The 14,298-nt window shown below is 45.8% G+C and overlaps 1 protein-coding gene across 4 annotated transcripts in view; it reads right to left on the bottom strand.

The window, feature by feature from the left end:
- The window catches only part of WASHC1 (WASH complex subunit 1), a 121,297-nt gene that overhangs the window by 33,517 nt on the left and 73,482 nt on the right, over nt 1-14,298 (bottom strand). The window contains exon 1 of one of the 4 annotated variants that reach the window (XM_066184229.1): nt 3,408-3,493. The exons of the other annotated variants lie outside the window; for them this stretch is intronic. The gene's annotated coding sequence lies outside the window, so the exon portion shown is untranslated. Of the gene's footprint in view, nt 1-3,407; nt 3,494-14,298 lie in introns of those variants that run through there. 4 annotated transcript variants of the gene reach the window in all.

A 14,298-nucleotide genomic window follows, 5' to 3' on the forward strand; every position in this document is an offset into this window, starting at 1 on the left:
CACTGACCACAAACGTCTGCTAATCGCCTGCCTTCCCTTCCTATCATTACTTATTACAAAGGAAGCCTAAACAAACAGCTTAGCTACACCTACTATACAGACATCGTAACTGAAGTTAAGAACCCAATCCCAAGCGTCCAGTCACAGCTCACTCTCTGATTTCCTAAATGGGGGCACTTTGGTTCTGTGTGCCCGAAGTACACAGAAGCCACTGGCTATGCAAAGTCCTCCAGAGAGCCATTCCTCTGCAATGTTCTCTTAAACAACGTAATTCCAAAACCAGGCTAACCACAATGATGATGTAGAGCTTCCTGCAGAATGTCTTGAGCTTCTCATTCTCACTATCAGACCACGGCAATACCTACTTCCAGAAACACACCATGTCCAAAAAAAAACAAAACAAAACAAAAAACTCCAACAAAAAACAGTAAAAAAAAATCCAGCTAGTTTTTTCCTCTAATTTTCTGATGCAAAATCAGCTCCACCCTCCCAGCTGCAGATGTAACCACTGCCACAAACCGTAACTTGCAATGCCCTGGTTTGCACCTCCACATTCAGTACCCTCTGCTCCAAGGTTGTGGAGCTTTAGAGCCCCCAGGCTCCACGTGCCATATCACAACCAAGCCTTAGACATTCAGTTAAGGAAACAAACGAATCAATCCAGCAAAGATCAATCCCTGCCTGTTTTACACACTCAAAAGCAAAGGCAATGCTTGCACTTCTAGAAGAGGACAGGAGGGGAACTCACCAAATAAGGAATGTCTTCAAGTCTGTTCACATTTGCTAGAAGCAATTTCCCTACAGAATAGCCTGATGGAGGGGAGCTGACGAAAAGCTGGGTCAAATAAATGACACCTGTATGGACTATTTTCTGGGAAATGTTATCTCTTGTGAAGGGGTCTATGCAGAGCTGATTAGCTACAGAAATTGCTTTTCTGAGTGATAAAAATGATTCCCCTCAATCTCTTACACCACAGCCATGGGAAACATAACAATTTCAGACATAATCCTCTTCTTCCTCTGCACATTACCTTTAATCTAAAAAAAAATGTTATATAAAAAAACCTGCCTTGCTTTCAGGATTACTTCAATACTATTTTTCCCCAGCCCTCAATTTCTACCGTTCCCTTTCACTCCCCAAGCTGGGCTAGACGTGACCACAATCACCTGGTATTACCCAGGAGCCCGATTGCAGAGCAGTTCCCAGGAATTATCTGCTTTAAGTTTTCTGCCCCACGAACTCCTGAGCTGAGAGAACAGCACTTTGTATCTGAAGGAATGAAGATTTAAAGCTCCGTTTAAATATCTGGAGTGATAGAAGAAGGACAGATGCTAAGAATAGCAGCCTGTGCTGCTCTGGGAGTGCCCCAGGCACTCTCCTGCCTCGGGGCTCTGGAGGTGTGGCTGTTTCTCCTCCATTCAAAGCATCCCAGGAATACAGAGATATATCAGGCAGCCTCTACATCTCAGCTTTACTACTCAGACCAGACAAACGTAATGAAATATCAGGAGAATTTATCAGCCAACCTTCCTAAAATAAGGTCTAAGCAAGGGACAGTTGACTGGAGCACCTCTGATTCCTGGAAAACTGTCATGCAGAAAAGCCACTGCAAGGACACGCCAAAGCCACTTTACTTCCAGGCCTTGCCTCTGGCAGGAGCAGCACTCTCTGCTTCCTTTCCCTGCTCCAGGAAGGCTCTGTATTTCAGGGAACAGCCAAGGCATGGGGGCAGTTCTGCCTCATCTACTCCAGGACAGGTCAGCCCAGTCTGCAAGTCATGGCCAGCAACAGCAGCCATGCAACCTCCATGAAATAAAGAGGTAATTCCAGCTGACATTTGCCTCTACCCCGTGAAATGCCACAACCCCTGTCAGCACTGCCCCACACTCCTGGTTGGGAGCTGCACTGTGACCTGCACAGAGTCAAGAATTAGTCTCCACTGCACAGGCATAAAGAGCCTCCTCTTCGGAAAGAAATGCTTGGGAAAATCCAGGTGCTATTCAACCATTCAATATCTGAACCATATTTAATAACCAAAAAACCAAAACCAAACCAAAACAAACAAAAAACCCCAAAACAAAACAAAAGAAAACAAACAAAAAACCCAAAACCCCAAACAAAACCCCACCAAAACACAACCCCCCACAAACAAACAAACAGGAGGGGGGGGAAACCTTTTCACAAGATTTCCTGTTGATTTCCAGAATAAATACTATCAATGACCATCCCTGCTGGACGTGAATTCACATCCATCAGCATCCTTTCTTCATGTGCACAGCTAGGTCTAGTAGTCCTGTGGTCTTCTTACTGCTGGCCAACTCATTCTTTATTTCAAACATAGAAAAAAGATTATTACAAAAACTGCAATTACCACAGCAGCGTTTGGGTTCACTTGCAAACATTGACAATATGGTTTTATTTTACAAGTCATTCCAAGCAGCACAACTGCTGGCCTGGGAGTGTCCTTGGGATAGTACCAAATACCCAAACCCCATCAGAAGCCATCAGCCGACTTTCTGAGCAACAACCACACAATGCGCAACACGGAGTCCCGTGTCTCTCCCTGACACCTCCTTCTCTATGTTCCTCCCTTCAGGCTGCAGCATCTCCTATCTGTCCCCACGGGGGGAAAAGAAGCATTGCCTTGCCATTCCCTGAAACACTGTGTGGAGCTCAGGAGTCCTGTATGTCACCGCCGACTCGAGGATTCCATCTGAATTTGAATGCGTTTTGAATGCTTTTCCACTTCAGAATCAGAAACAATTTCTCAAAACTTATGTCCACGCCTGCCTGGCAGATGTCCCAATTCATGTCATGGCTCAGCACCGAAGCACCACAAAACAATCACAGAATGGCTCAGGCCGGAAGGGACCCCAGCGGGTCATCTGGTCCAGCCCCTTGCTCCAGGAGAGTCCTCCTAGAGCACCCAGCACAGGACTGCACCCAGATGGCCCTTCAATATCCAGTGAGGGAGACACCACAACTTGTCTGGAAAATCTCTTTCTGAGGCTGAACAGACCCAGCTCCCTCAGCCTGCCCTCACAAGAGAGATGCTCCAGAGCCTTAACCGCCTTTGTCGCTCTCTGCTGGAGCTCCACGAGTCACACTGAGGAGTCCAGAAATGGACACGGCACTCCTGCGTGGCCTCACCAACGCTGGGCAGAGGGGCAGGATCACATCCCTCGACCTGCAGGCAACGCCTTTCCTAACGCACCCGGGATAAGAAGTGCAACGAACCATTTTCCAACCCTGCTATCCCTCCCCAACAGGCGCTGCTAAGTTCTCCTGCCTCACAGCTGGTGGGACTCCCGACGGGCAGCGCCCGTGGCCCCCGGACGTGACAGGCCGCAGTCCCAGCACAGCGTCCCGCGGAGGCGCCGCTCGGGCCCGGCGGGAGAGTACCCACCGGAGCGGCGGCAGCTCTCCGGAGCCGATCCCGGAGCCGTTCCCCCGCACCGCCGGCTCCGCGGGGCTCTCGGGGCTCTGAGGGCTCGGCCCCGCCCCCGCACGCGCCCCCCGCAGCGCCGCGCGCCCCGCGCCGCTTCCGCCCTCACGTGCGCGTCACTTCCGCCCGGCCGTGGCGCCCCCCGGAGCCGCCGTCCGCGGGGAAGTGACCGAGGGCGGGGACGTCCCGGGCTGGGAGGGACCCCCGGGACACCGAGTGCCGCTCCTGGCCCTGCCCGCGACACCCGGAGCCAGCCCGTGTGCCCCGGAGCCTTGTCCGAACGCTCCCGGGGCTCCGGCAGGCCGGGGCAGTGCCCGCTGCCCTCTGGGGGAAAAGCCTTTCCCTGATCCCCGCCCTGAACCTGCCCCGGCACAGCTCCGGGCCGTTCCCTCGGGTCCTGGCGCTGTCACCACCGAGAGGAGATCAGTGCCTGCCCCCTCCTCCTCTCCCAGGGAGGCTGAGTATCACTGTGAGCTCTGCCCTCAGCCTCCTCCAGGCTGAACAGACCAGGAGACCTCAGGTGCTCCTGACAGGCTTCACTGCAGGCTCCTCACCACCCTCGCGGCCTTCCTTTGGACACTCACCAACAGCCCCAGCCCGACTTCTGCAGCCGGCAGCTTCTACGTTATCTGGCACAGAGTATGGCAGGCAAAAGGAATCTCTGTCTCGCACTACCCTCCACCGCTCATGTTTAGAGCTGGCAATTTAAAAACTGACTGAAACACCGAATTTTTAAGAACGTTGCACCCGTTTGTTATTGTGTTGCTTTCACACTTCCCTTTTCCATTCCGGCAACCAAGGTCTCCCAGCACAAACGCTCGCGAAAAATGAATTGCGAGAGTGCACCTGTAAACATCAAACCCACACTTCAAAGGGCTTTGTGCTGCACATGACAGAGGTATTTGAATGCTTTTCCACTTCAGGATCAGAAACAATTCCTCAAAACTTATGTAAACAGTTGCAGCTTCACACCATTTGAATAGCAAATACCAGCTTTCGGATGCACCAGGGAACACTTGTGATTGATACGTAGCATTAAAAGTGGAGCACAGGGGAAAAAAGAAGGCAAGCCTCTTCAAACAGGGAATGCACTTGAAGACATCAGCACCCACTCATGCATATTCAGCTCAGGGGAGAAGGGTAAATTCCTTACAGAAATTATCTGTTGCAGATAGTTTGCTCGGTTCTGCACCTTTGCAGTGGGGAGCGCAGACTGAAGAGGGGGAGTGATGTTGGACCCAGTGGAGCTGCAGAGGAGATCAGCAGCCAGCAGCAGTAGCAGCTTCCCTGTTTCAGAGCCTGCAGGAGGTGCAGTTCTTGCCCTTGTGATGTTTTAATGATGGGCCTGGTAAGACCCATAAGTATGGAAAGCACAAAGGTTCAAGGCCCGAGCACTAAGGACCAGGGCAGGAGCTATTGAAACTCTCTGTGAGGAATGGAAAACCCTGCCAAAAACTCAAAGCAGATATAACATCACATCTATCCGAATCTGAACAAGGAGTGTGTGTGTGGGTGTCAGGACCTGTCAAAAATAAAACGGGGAAGCGGATGTAAGAAGCAACAATCCTATCTATTCTTATCCATTTTTATTTATACACTGCTGATGGAAAGCCCTCCAAATGCTTTTTGCTGCTTGGTGAAATCCAGTTCAAACCATTTACAAAATTCAAGAGAAAGCAAGGGGTGATGGCAGGCTGATACAGTCCCTTCCCATGTCTCCCTCCAAACCTGAGGAAGAGGAGCCAGCAGGTTTGCAAAATCCATCCATAAAGGACAAAAAGAGAGCTAACAGAGAGAGAGAAAAGGAAGACTGGATCTCTAGGCTGGGTGGGCAGAGCAGCAGCCATACAGCAAGTCCTGGGTGAGAAGCAATAGCAGGGTAGCACTGGACTGGGTCAAGCCCTCAGAAGACCCTGGTAGTGAGTGAGAGGCCATAAATGGCTGTGAACTCCTGAGTAATGTTGTCATCTATGAAACTCCCAGGCTTGCAGACAAGATCTGTCTAAGCAGGCACAAGCAGGTGCGGACAACGGCACAGAAAGAACCTGGAGGCAAACCAGGAGAGCAGCTGCTTGACACAGTGTTCAATTCAACTGCAAAGGCACCAGTCTCCACCCAGCTGCACGGCTTGGCTCTTGGAACTGGCTGGTGGAGATGGAGCAATGCCATTCCCAGCCAGCGGAACACTGGACACAGTTTCTTCTCTCTCCAGAAAAATGTTTGCTGGATACAGTTCATAACCTTTCACAGGCTGTTTTTGACGGTCTGGAGGACAGGACCCTTTTATTACAGCAAGGGCTGCTCTCAGGGAGCCGACTGGCACCTGTGACCACCAAGCTCACCCCGCACTGCCTTGCACCGGCAAGTTTCAGCCAACAAAAAGTCACACGCGCTATCTTTCTCCTCCAACAAAAGGAGCACTACTGTCTAGAGTCTTCTTCTGTCTGTTAGTTTTTCCATCACTACAATATCCAAGGGCTTCCACCCTGTCCTGAACTCTTGCATAAAAGCTTTTTTTTTTCCTGTAGGCTAGAGCCATCGCAATTACATATACACAAACCAATCACTCATCTATTGTTGTGTCACAGACACGAATTTGTGTGCAGCAGTCAACCCTTTTAGACTCACATTGTATTTGAACTCATTTTCACATTTCTGAAGCTGCATTTTCCCACCAGAGTGCTTTCTCTGAAGTAAAAAACAAAACAAAACCAAAACAAAACAAAAAAACCCCCAAAACACTCAACCTTCAAAACATTGAATTAACTTGCTCTTTCTTTTGTTATCTTTTACTGAGCAAACTCACCTTGGGCAGGTAGTTAGTGCCTCACTTTTCTTGCTAGAAAAAGGGAAACAATAATATTTTTCCATCTTTCATTTTTTAGGATGGAAAATGTTGCTGCTTAATATTTATTATAATGTTTTATACCAGAATTTAATAAAATAGAACTCAGAACCTGAAGGAAATGTAAAAGGCGAAGGTGAGGATAATACAGAGTGCTGCTGTGGTTGTGTTTTGAAGGTGTTGGAAATTCCTGTAGTCTGCTGTACAGCATTTGTCAAACATTCAGGCAGAACTGCTTGAGTTGCTTTTGCACAAGGTCAGAACGCAGATCAGCTTTCTCCAGACATCCCTCTTGTTTTGGGGGTTTGCAGATCTGAGGGATGTTTTGGTATTCCAGTTGCATGTAAGGTTGAGCTCACCTAACCTTTAGAATTGTTTTGAGCTCAGATTTTGCTTCAGGTCTGACTCCAATGCTTTGCTTGTAGTGTTGCCTTAGAAGAACGGGCAGGAAGGAACGCTGACCCTTGTTCTGTGCCTGGTGACAATCAGCACCTTGTCCGAGTGCACACCAACAATCACTACATGTTCACAAGACATTAAAATGACACCAAACTGAACAGGGCTCTGCCATTTGGGAGTGAAAAGTAAAAGGTACCTTTATTTCCCCATGGCATATGGATGCTCTAACTATACCATGAATACCTGTATTGCTTCTGAGGTATTTTTACTGCAGGGGGATAAAGGAAGGGCCAAGGGCACCCCCCTTTCCTTTTGCACAAGCTTTCTTCTGACTCAGGTATCTGGAGACGCCTTTTCCACACACAAGTGGCTTTCCTCTTCCACCAGCAGTGGGGCTTTGGGGTAAAACGCAGCGGAGTGGAACAAACCAGAGCCTGAGGCTGATACAAGTTCCATACCTGTGCCCCTTCTCGACCACTCTTGTTTCTCCTCCTCCTCCTCAACTCCTTCTGCTTCCACACTTTCTCCCCTGTTGTCCAAAGGCTTCTACTCAGCCCTGGAGTCACAGCTTTAACCATCTCTCACCAGCACCACATTACGTATTCCTCATGAGGGCCAGAGCCCTTCCGGTGCCCTGTCCCTGCGCTGCCCATCAGAGTGTGAGTCCTCCAGGGCACAGTGTGCCGCAGTATTTCACACAGGCCTCTGGCTGAAGCACCCAGGCAATGCTGCGAGCATCCCCGCCACACACACACACAATAAACGGTAAAAATGCAACTTTGTCAGTGCACACACGAGTATAAAATGACTCCTGTATTACTGGCACAGGTAGAAATGGTACCTCTTGGTATGACTGCACTGAACTAGTGTCTGACGCACCCTGAACTGGTTGGCAAGGAAAAGCTGGATTGCAAAGTTCTCTGTCTTAAGTGTCGCTGGGAAGACTCTTGGCTGTGAACTCCAAAGTGCCATTCTTCACATCACATCTACACAGTTTTACATTTTCACAGTAATAACCTTTGCTGACTTAAAAAAAAAAAGCAAGCACATTTCTGAAATAAAGGTGCATCAGCGAAACAACAGTAACAAAAAATAGACCACGAAGAGTGGGAAGGCCCTGGAGAGCAGCACAGATGAGGACAGTGTTCTGGGCACATTCTTGTGTTCTGTGGCTCCTTTCCACAGTGCCACAACACCCCCAGCCCTGAGAGTCCTGAGTGGGGCTGACCTTGCTGCCCACGTGAGATCTGTGGGAGCACAGCACAGCAGCGTGGCTGCAGGCTAATGCTTTTATTTCTGTAACGCGTATTCCTAGGAGCATGGAAACAGGAGGTAGGGATCAAATCCATGCTTCTTGCATAACTGAACAGAGCATTCCCACTTGGCCATCTGGCAAGAGATCAAACCTCCCATACCAGGCCTTTATAAAAAAATAAAAGAAAGAGAGAAATATTAAGAACAACCACGGCTAAGAGAAAAGCAACAGGTATTCTAAGGTCATCCATTTAGCCACGCTCCCAACAGGCCCAAATTACTTGTTCGATGTTAAAGTCAACACACACCAGACTGACAGAATCTGCAAGGCCCTGTTACAGCCTCCCATTCTGCAGCAGCCGTGCACACAGCCCCGCACTCACATCCCGCAGCACCCAGCTGCTTGCCGTGCAGTCCCAGAGACCATTCCGTGGGCAAGCCAGAAGCCAGCTGTGCAAAGCTTCTCCCCTTCCTGCAGCCAGGAGCCCCATCGCTGGCCGTCCTGCTGCTGCCACAGCAAAATCAGGAGCCGCCACAAATTCACTAACGGCCCTCTGCCACCCAAGGAGGAAGGAGCCAGCTACAGATCCCAGCTACCATGTTAGTGAGTCATTCTGGAGATCGCTCTTCTTTTAAATCTGACATCCATTAGGTTTATTTAGAACAGTGTGGGTGCCAAATATTAGATGTTGCTTCCAAAAAAATTGAAGATTGATTTTTTTTTTTTTTGCCCATCCTGAAAGTCTCAAATAAAAATCAACACTGTTATGAAAATTCACTGCACTCCCTCCCCAGCTTTGGACATGACTTTTTTTTTTTTAATTCCTCTGTACTTTTAATTCCTAAAAGGAGAAGAAAAAAGATGGAATTCTCAAGAACATTTCTTCCTTTTTATAAAAATAGCTGTTTTAAAAATTCATATTTTTCAAATCACATACACTTAAACTAGGAACTTCAAGAGTATTCTATCAGTTTTCCAACATTAGCTTCAATGTTTTTAATTGGAGATTTTAACGCTTCGATACGTAAGTCATTGCTAGACACAAATTAGGGGATTTCTGAATATATTTGGAAAGTTAATAAAAAGAGAAACATGAAAAGAGATGCAAGACCCTACATTAAATATTAGGAGTGAAAGGAACTGGAGAGAAATACGTTCTATTAAAAGCCTACTGAAAATATTAGTGTGCATTAAGACATTCTGACAAATCCTTGCCTGAATACTGACAGCAGGACACTCAAATCATTATAGGACAGTCTGTTTCCAAGCAGAATAATGAGAGGTAAAAGCAACGGGGAAAAATAGAAAAAATAAGCTTCCAGTAAATAATTCATTTTCATTATTGTCACCATCAATTAGGACTCAGTTCTGAACCACTTAACTGTACTTTTGACATTGCCTCCTAAAAACATTATTTCAGAAAATTAAGTAATATGTGATAAAGAAAAATTTGCACTTTAACCAAATTTGCACTTTAATAAAAGCCTGTTCCTGCAGACTTAGTTTCAAGGTGGAAATAATTTTTTCATATTTTCAAACATAAAAGCTAAATAACAGAAATCAATATTCCCTAGGAATAAGACTCACACCTGTGAGAAGTTCATTCAAATCCCTTGCTGTCAATAGCAAGCTCCTGTTTTAGGATTTAAGGGGATGTTCAAATTGGTTGGTTTGTGAAGATAATTAATTATTTGATTCAGTTGTTGAACCAAAAAATTAAATTAAACCCCGCTCTTTCTTTCTTTCTTCTTCTTTCTTTCTTTCTTTCTTTCTTTCTTTCTTTCTTTCTTTCTTTCTTTCTTCTTTCTTTCTTTCTTTCTTTCTTTCTTTCTTTCTTCTTTCTTCTTCTTTCTTTCTTTCTTTCTTCTTCTTTCTTTCTTTCTTTCTTTCTTCTTCTTTCTTTCTTTCTTTCTTTCTTTCTTTCTTTCTTTCTTTCTTTCTTCTTTCTTTCTTTCTTTTCTTTCTTTCTTTCTTTCTTTCTTTCTTTCTTTCTTTCTTTCTTTCTTTCTTTCTTTCTTTCTTTCTTTCTTTCTTTCTTTCTTTCTTCTTTCTTTCTTTCTTTCTTTCTTTCTTTCTTTCTTTCTTCTTTCTTTCTTTCTTTCTTTCTTTCTTTCTTTCTTTCTTTCTTTCTTTCTTTCTTTCTTTCTTTCTTTCTTTCTTTCTTTTCCTCCCTCCCTCCCTCCCTCCCTCTGTGCTGCAAGCAAAAGTTCCTGATGGTCCTTAAGTTATGCCATATTAACTGCCTTGTAATAGCTGTAGGCCAAGGTGCCATGTTAATTTCACGGGGTTTTTCTCCAGAAACGTGATTTTTTTTTTTTTTTTTTGCATTTGTGTTATAACATCAGGTCCCTACTTAATTCTAAGAACTACAGATGCAATCTTTCATTTACAAAGCAGTAGGATACGTATCTCCCACTTCAGCCTTTAATTCCCCTTCCATTTTAGAGTGATCTAAAGACGCCAAAATAACAGTGTGCAACACAACATATACTTTAACATCATTTTGTCATTGTTTCATAATAAAACCAGTGCATTTGTTCAGTAAGTATTTCTGTTAGTATTTCTATATGCTAATGAAAGTGCATAGCTAATTAAAAAAAAAAATAGTAGAGCTAAGCATCTGTAGATTACTCCAGGCTTTAATTTTTCCTGTTCCTGGGAGAAGACAAAGGCCTTAGGAAAAAACCCCACAAAATATTGTCCTCATTGTTTTAAATCTCAAAAACATTCAGTGAGTGCATCCCAAATTCACAAATAAATTTCCATTGTTTATTTTGATAAATAAACAATTCATTACGACATCCGCTTTATCACGGCCTTCAGTTGTAGGTGAGCGCATCCACTAAAACAAGGCAGAAACCACGGATCTTCCTCAGGAAGACAGGGCCACAGCCAAGCTCCTAACCTCCCAGCCCAGGCTGGGGGCTTCAGTCAACACCAAAAGACTTGTTCTCAGAACTGCACAGAACGTGAATATGACCTCGAATTTCCCACTGAGTCCTGAGCATCAGGGTTGAGCCCAGAAATCCTGCAGGTTAGTTTGAGGAGGCCTCTCTGTCTATTTTTACCCCAGTCTTTTGCTGCCAGGCAGAGGCGCGGGGCTGGATCGCTGAGGACAGGCTGCATGCTGCCCTGAGCAGTGAGGCAGCGCCCGTGTCCTCCGCCTGCAAAGCCTTGGGGCACTCCTGCCTTTACTGCGGGCAGTTGTGGACGTGTCCGTGTGCGGAGCGGGGCCTTGACCTTTCCGGCATGCAGGGAAATAGGCGAGCACAGAGATGGCCAGGACAGGCCAGTCCAACTGCATCAGCAGCAAGAAGCTGGCTTGTAAGGAAGAGTCAAAAGGCTCAGGACCTTCACTGAACTGCTGCACGGGAGAAAGAATATCTGAAAGGATCTGATCATATGAACGTAGGGAAGAGATGGATTTTTGAATGTACCTCAAATGAGTATGTAGGACCCTATCAGAAGGAAAATAGAAATATCAAGCAGCTACAAGAACATCCCTTAAAATTCAAATTGGTCTAGTAGTCGTGGCACAATATCCAGAGGACAGTTGGGGCAGCACCTACCTCTTATTATGCTGACTGGCATTTACAGCTGAGAGCTCCTGACTTTATTTTGGGCTTAATTCACAGAATCCCAGAATGGCCTGGGTTGGTAGGTCCTCTGGAGATGATCTAGCCCAACTTCCCTGCTATAGCAGGTTGCACAGGATCACATCAAGCTGGGTTTTGAACATCCCCAGAGGAGACTCCACAGCCTCTCTGGACATCCTGTTCCAGTGCTCAGTCACTCTCAAAGTAAATAAGTGTTTCTCCATATTCAGACAGAACTTTCCTGTGTTTCTGTTTGGGGCCTGTGCCTCTTACCCTGTTGCTGTGCACCTCTGAGGAGAGACTGGCCCCATCCTCCTGACTGTATTCCTGACAGTCATGCAAACGGTGGCACAGCGTTCTACCTTGTCTTTATCACTGCAGAGAAGTCCATCCGGACCAGCACTAGCTCTGATGAGGGAGTTTTGCTCCTTTTCCTCTTTGGAAATCTAACCAGGACAGGCAGACTATCACATTAAGAGTTCCTCTGTTCCCTCTTTGAATGGAGGCAACAGGAGCTTGGCCTTGAGTGTGCACCATTACCTTCACAGAAGGGAAGAAAATACAAAAATTAGTGCCAAGCCCAATATTGTTTCAGTCGCATTTGGTATTTCCTAGACCTGTTTTGTTCCGTTTGGTATAATACTGTTTATGTCCTGAAGTCTACGGTCTGAAACACAGGAATGTACGGTATGGAAGGATCCCCCCTGCTGCAGAATCTCAGCCTCTCCATTTCCAGGAGCTCAGGACAACACGACAAACCAGTGCCAGGTTTGCATTAGGAACAACTGGTTTTACTGAGGTCCTCCTGAAAATTAATTTTGGTCTTTTTAAATTGACTGGCTTCATTTCACAACCACCGGAGTTAAAGAATAAATACCCTATCACTTTTTTTTTTCATGATATCAAAACTCATGCCACATCAATAAAGTGTTATCTGCATCTGAAAGAGTGGCAGAAGGAGGTAAGTGGAAGTTGGCAGCTGATGCCTTGGCTAGACAGACTTTTGTGCTCGGCTGGAACTCACTGATTTCAAAATGAGGCCTGATGCACCTGCTTGCCTGGAGCAGCTCATAGGATTGGGGTCAGAACTGAACTGCAGCTACCAGGAAAGCCTCTCCCTCAACCCTGCCTCCCGTTTTTTCTTACCATTGTCATGCTTGTATCATCTTTAGCAGCACTAATGCAGCCTGATCTCTCTAAACTATGTCATACTAGTGGAAGAAAAGAACAATGCTTGTCTGCCCTCTCCTTCTCTGTACTCTCCTTTTTTTTAATTTATTATTATTATTGTTATTATTATTATTTTAAATGATGACTGTGAGAATGCCAGATTTATTTTGGCAGATATGGCTGCTAATTCATGTCTACTATCACTGAGAGACACGATCTGAATTTGGGATGTCTCTCTATTTATAATCCATTTGTTATCTTAATAAATATTTGTGATTTGTTTATCTGACACAGATGACGTGTTTATTATCACAAATAAGCTTCCTGGTCATGATTCACATTGGTCTCTATTATTTTGGACTGTTTTCATTTATCTGTAGGCAGCTCATTCTGTTTTATATATTCTGTCACAGTTGGTTGTGTTTTGCCTTTTTGTGCTGATCTCTGTAAAAAAAGCCCAAAACATCACATAAAAAATTAAAACCCAACGAGAATGTGTCCAAAATCACCACTCTATGACATCCATCCGCAGTAATTTCAATGTGAAACAGAGTACAAACCTGAACAGATGGGAAGCTTTTGAACAAATCATAACTTAAGTCGTCAGCAAATAGCTCTGGCTCCTTCAGGATCCAGACCCATACGCTCTTCAAGCCTTACAAAGTGGACTTCAATCCAACTTTCAAGTTTTGAGTCTTCCTTTTGACTGTACTCAGCATGTCTTTATTACATATATTCAGCTATTCTCTTCAGTTTACTGAGAGCACTTTAGTACCTTTCTGCCTCTTTTTGCACATTCACTTTTCTTCCACAATTCCCACACCAGTCCTGCCTGCAGACAAAACCTCAGCCTTCCCCTCGCCTCACTTCTGCCCAGCACGGTGACTGACAGCCTGTGCATCCCTGCCTTCTGTCACTTCCACCTGGTTCCCTGCCCAATTCACATCAGTTTTTGCTCCCCACCACACAGCCACTGTTACTGCTTGTGGCTTTTTAGCTCTCCCTGCTTCCAGGGACAAGACCCTTTGTCCTTTGCCATGTCTTTGCTTCCCAAGGTGAGCACTGCAGAGAGTGCTGCAGAGGGAATGAACTGTTATCTCTGCAAGGGAGCTGCTGTGAGCTGTAGGGATTGTTTTCTTCTTTTCATCTTATAATAATGAGCGTGGTGTTGTTTCAGAAGATACTCCCGCTCACTCTATGAAAAGATCTGCTAGGCTGCTCTTACTTGAGGGGTGTACAAATAAGGTAGCCAGAAAACCAGTGGGCAATTTTCTCTCTGGCCAATATTGCAAGTTTTCAGCTGCTTGCCTTCTCAACCACTGCCAAAATCCCATCAGTTGTGAAGAAATTCTCAAGAGTGGATTGCTTGCACCCAGAGCTAAACCTTATGTCAAGCTAATCCACGAAAGCTAGACCTGCCACCATTTGACCTATCCCCACTCTCTAGGGGTCTCCCAAAACAGAGGGGTCTTTTGTGTCCTCCACATGAGGCAGAGGTTCCACCCTGCAAGTGGAGTCACTTGCAGCTGTGTGGATACCGGTGGGTGTCTGAAACAATCCCATTGTGTTCCTCAAAGAAAAGGCTGG

Source organism: Chamaea fasciata, unplaced genomic scaffold (genome assembly GCF_029207755.1).
Source record: "Chamaea fasciata isolate MVZ Bird 193981 ecotype frontalis unplaced genomic scaffold, bChaFas1.0.hap1 SCAF_5, whole genome shotgun sequence".
Taxonomy (NCBI): domain Eukaryota; kingdom Metazoa; phylum Chordata; class Aves; order Passeriformes; family Sylviidae; genus Chamaea; species Chamaea fasciata.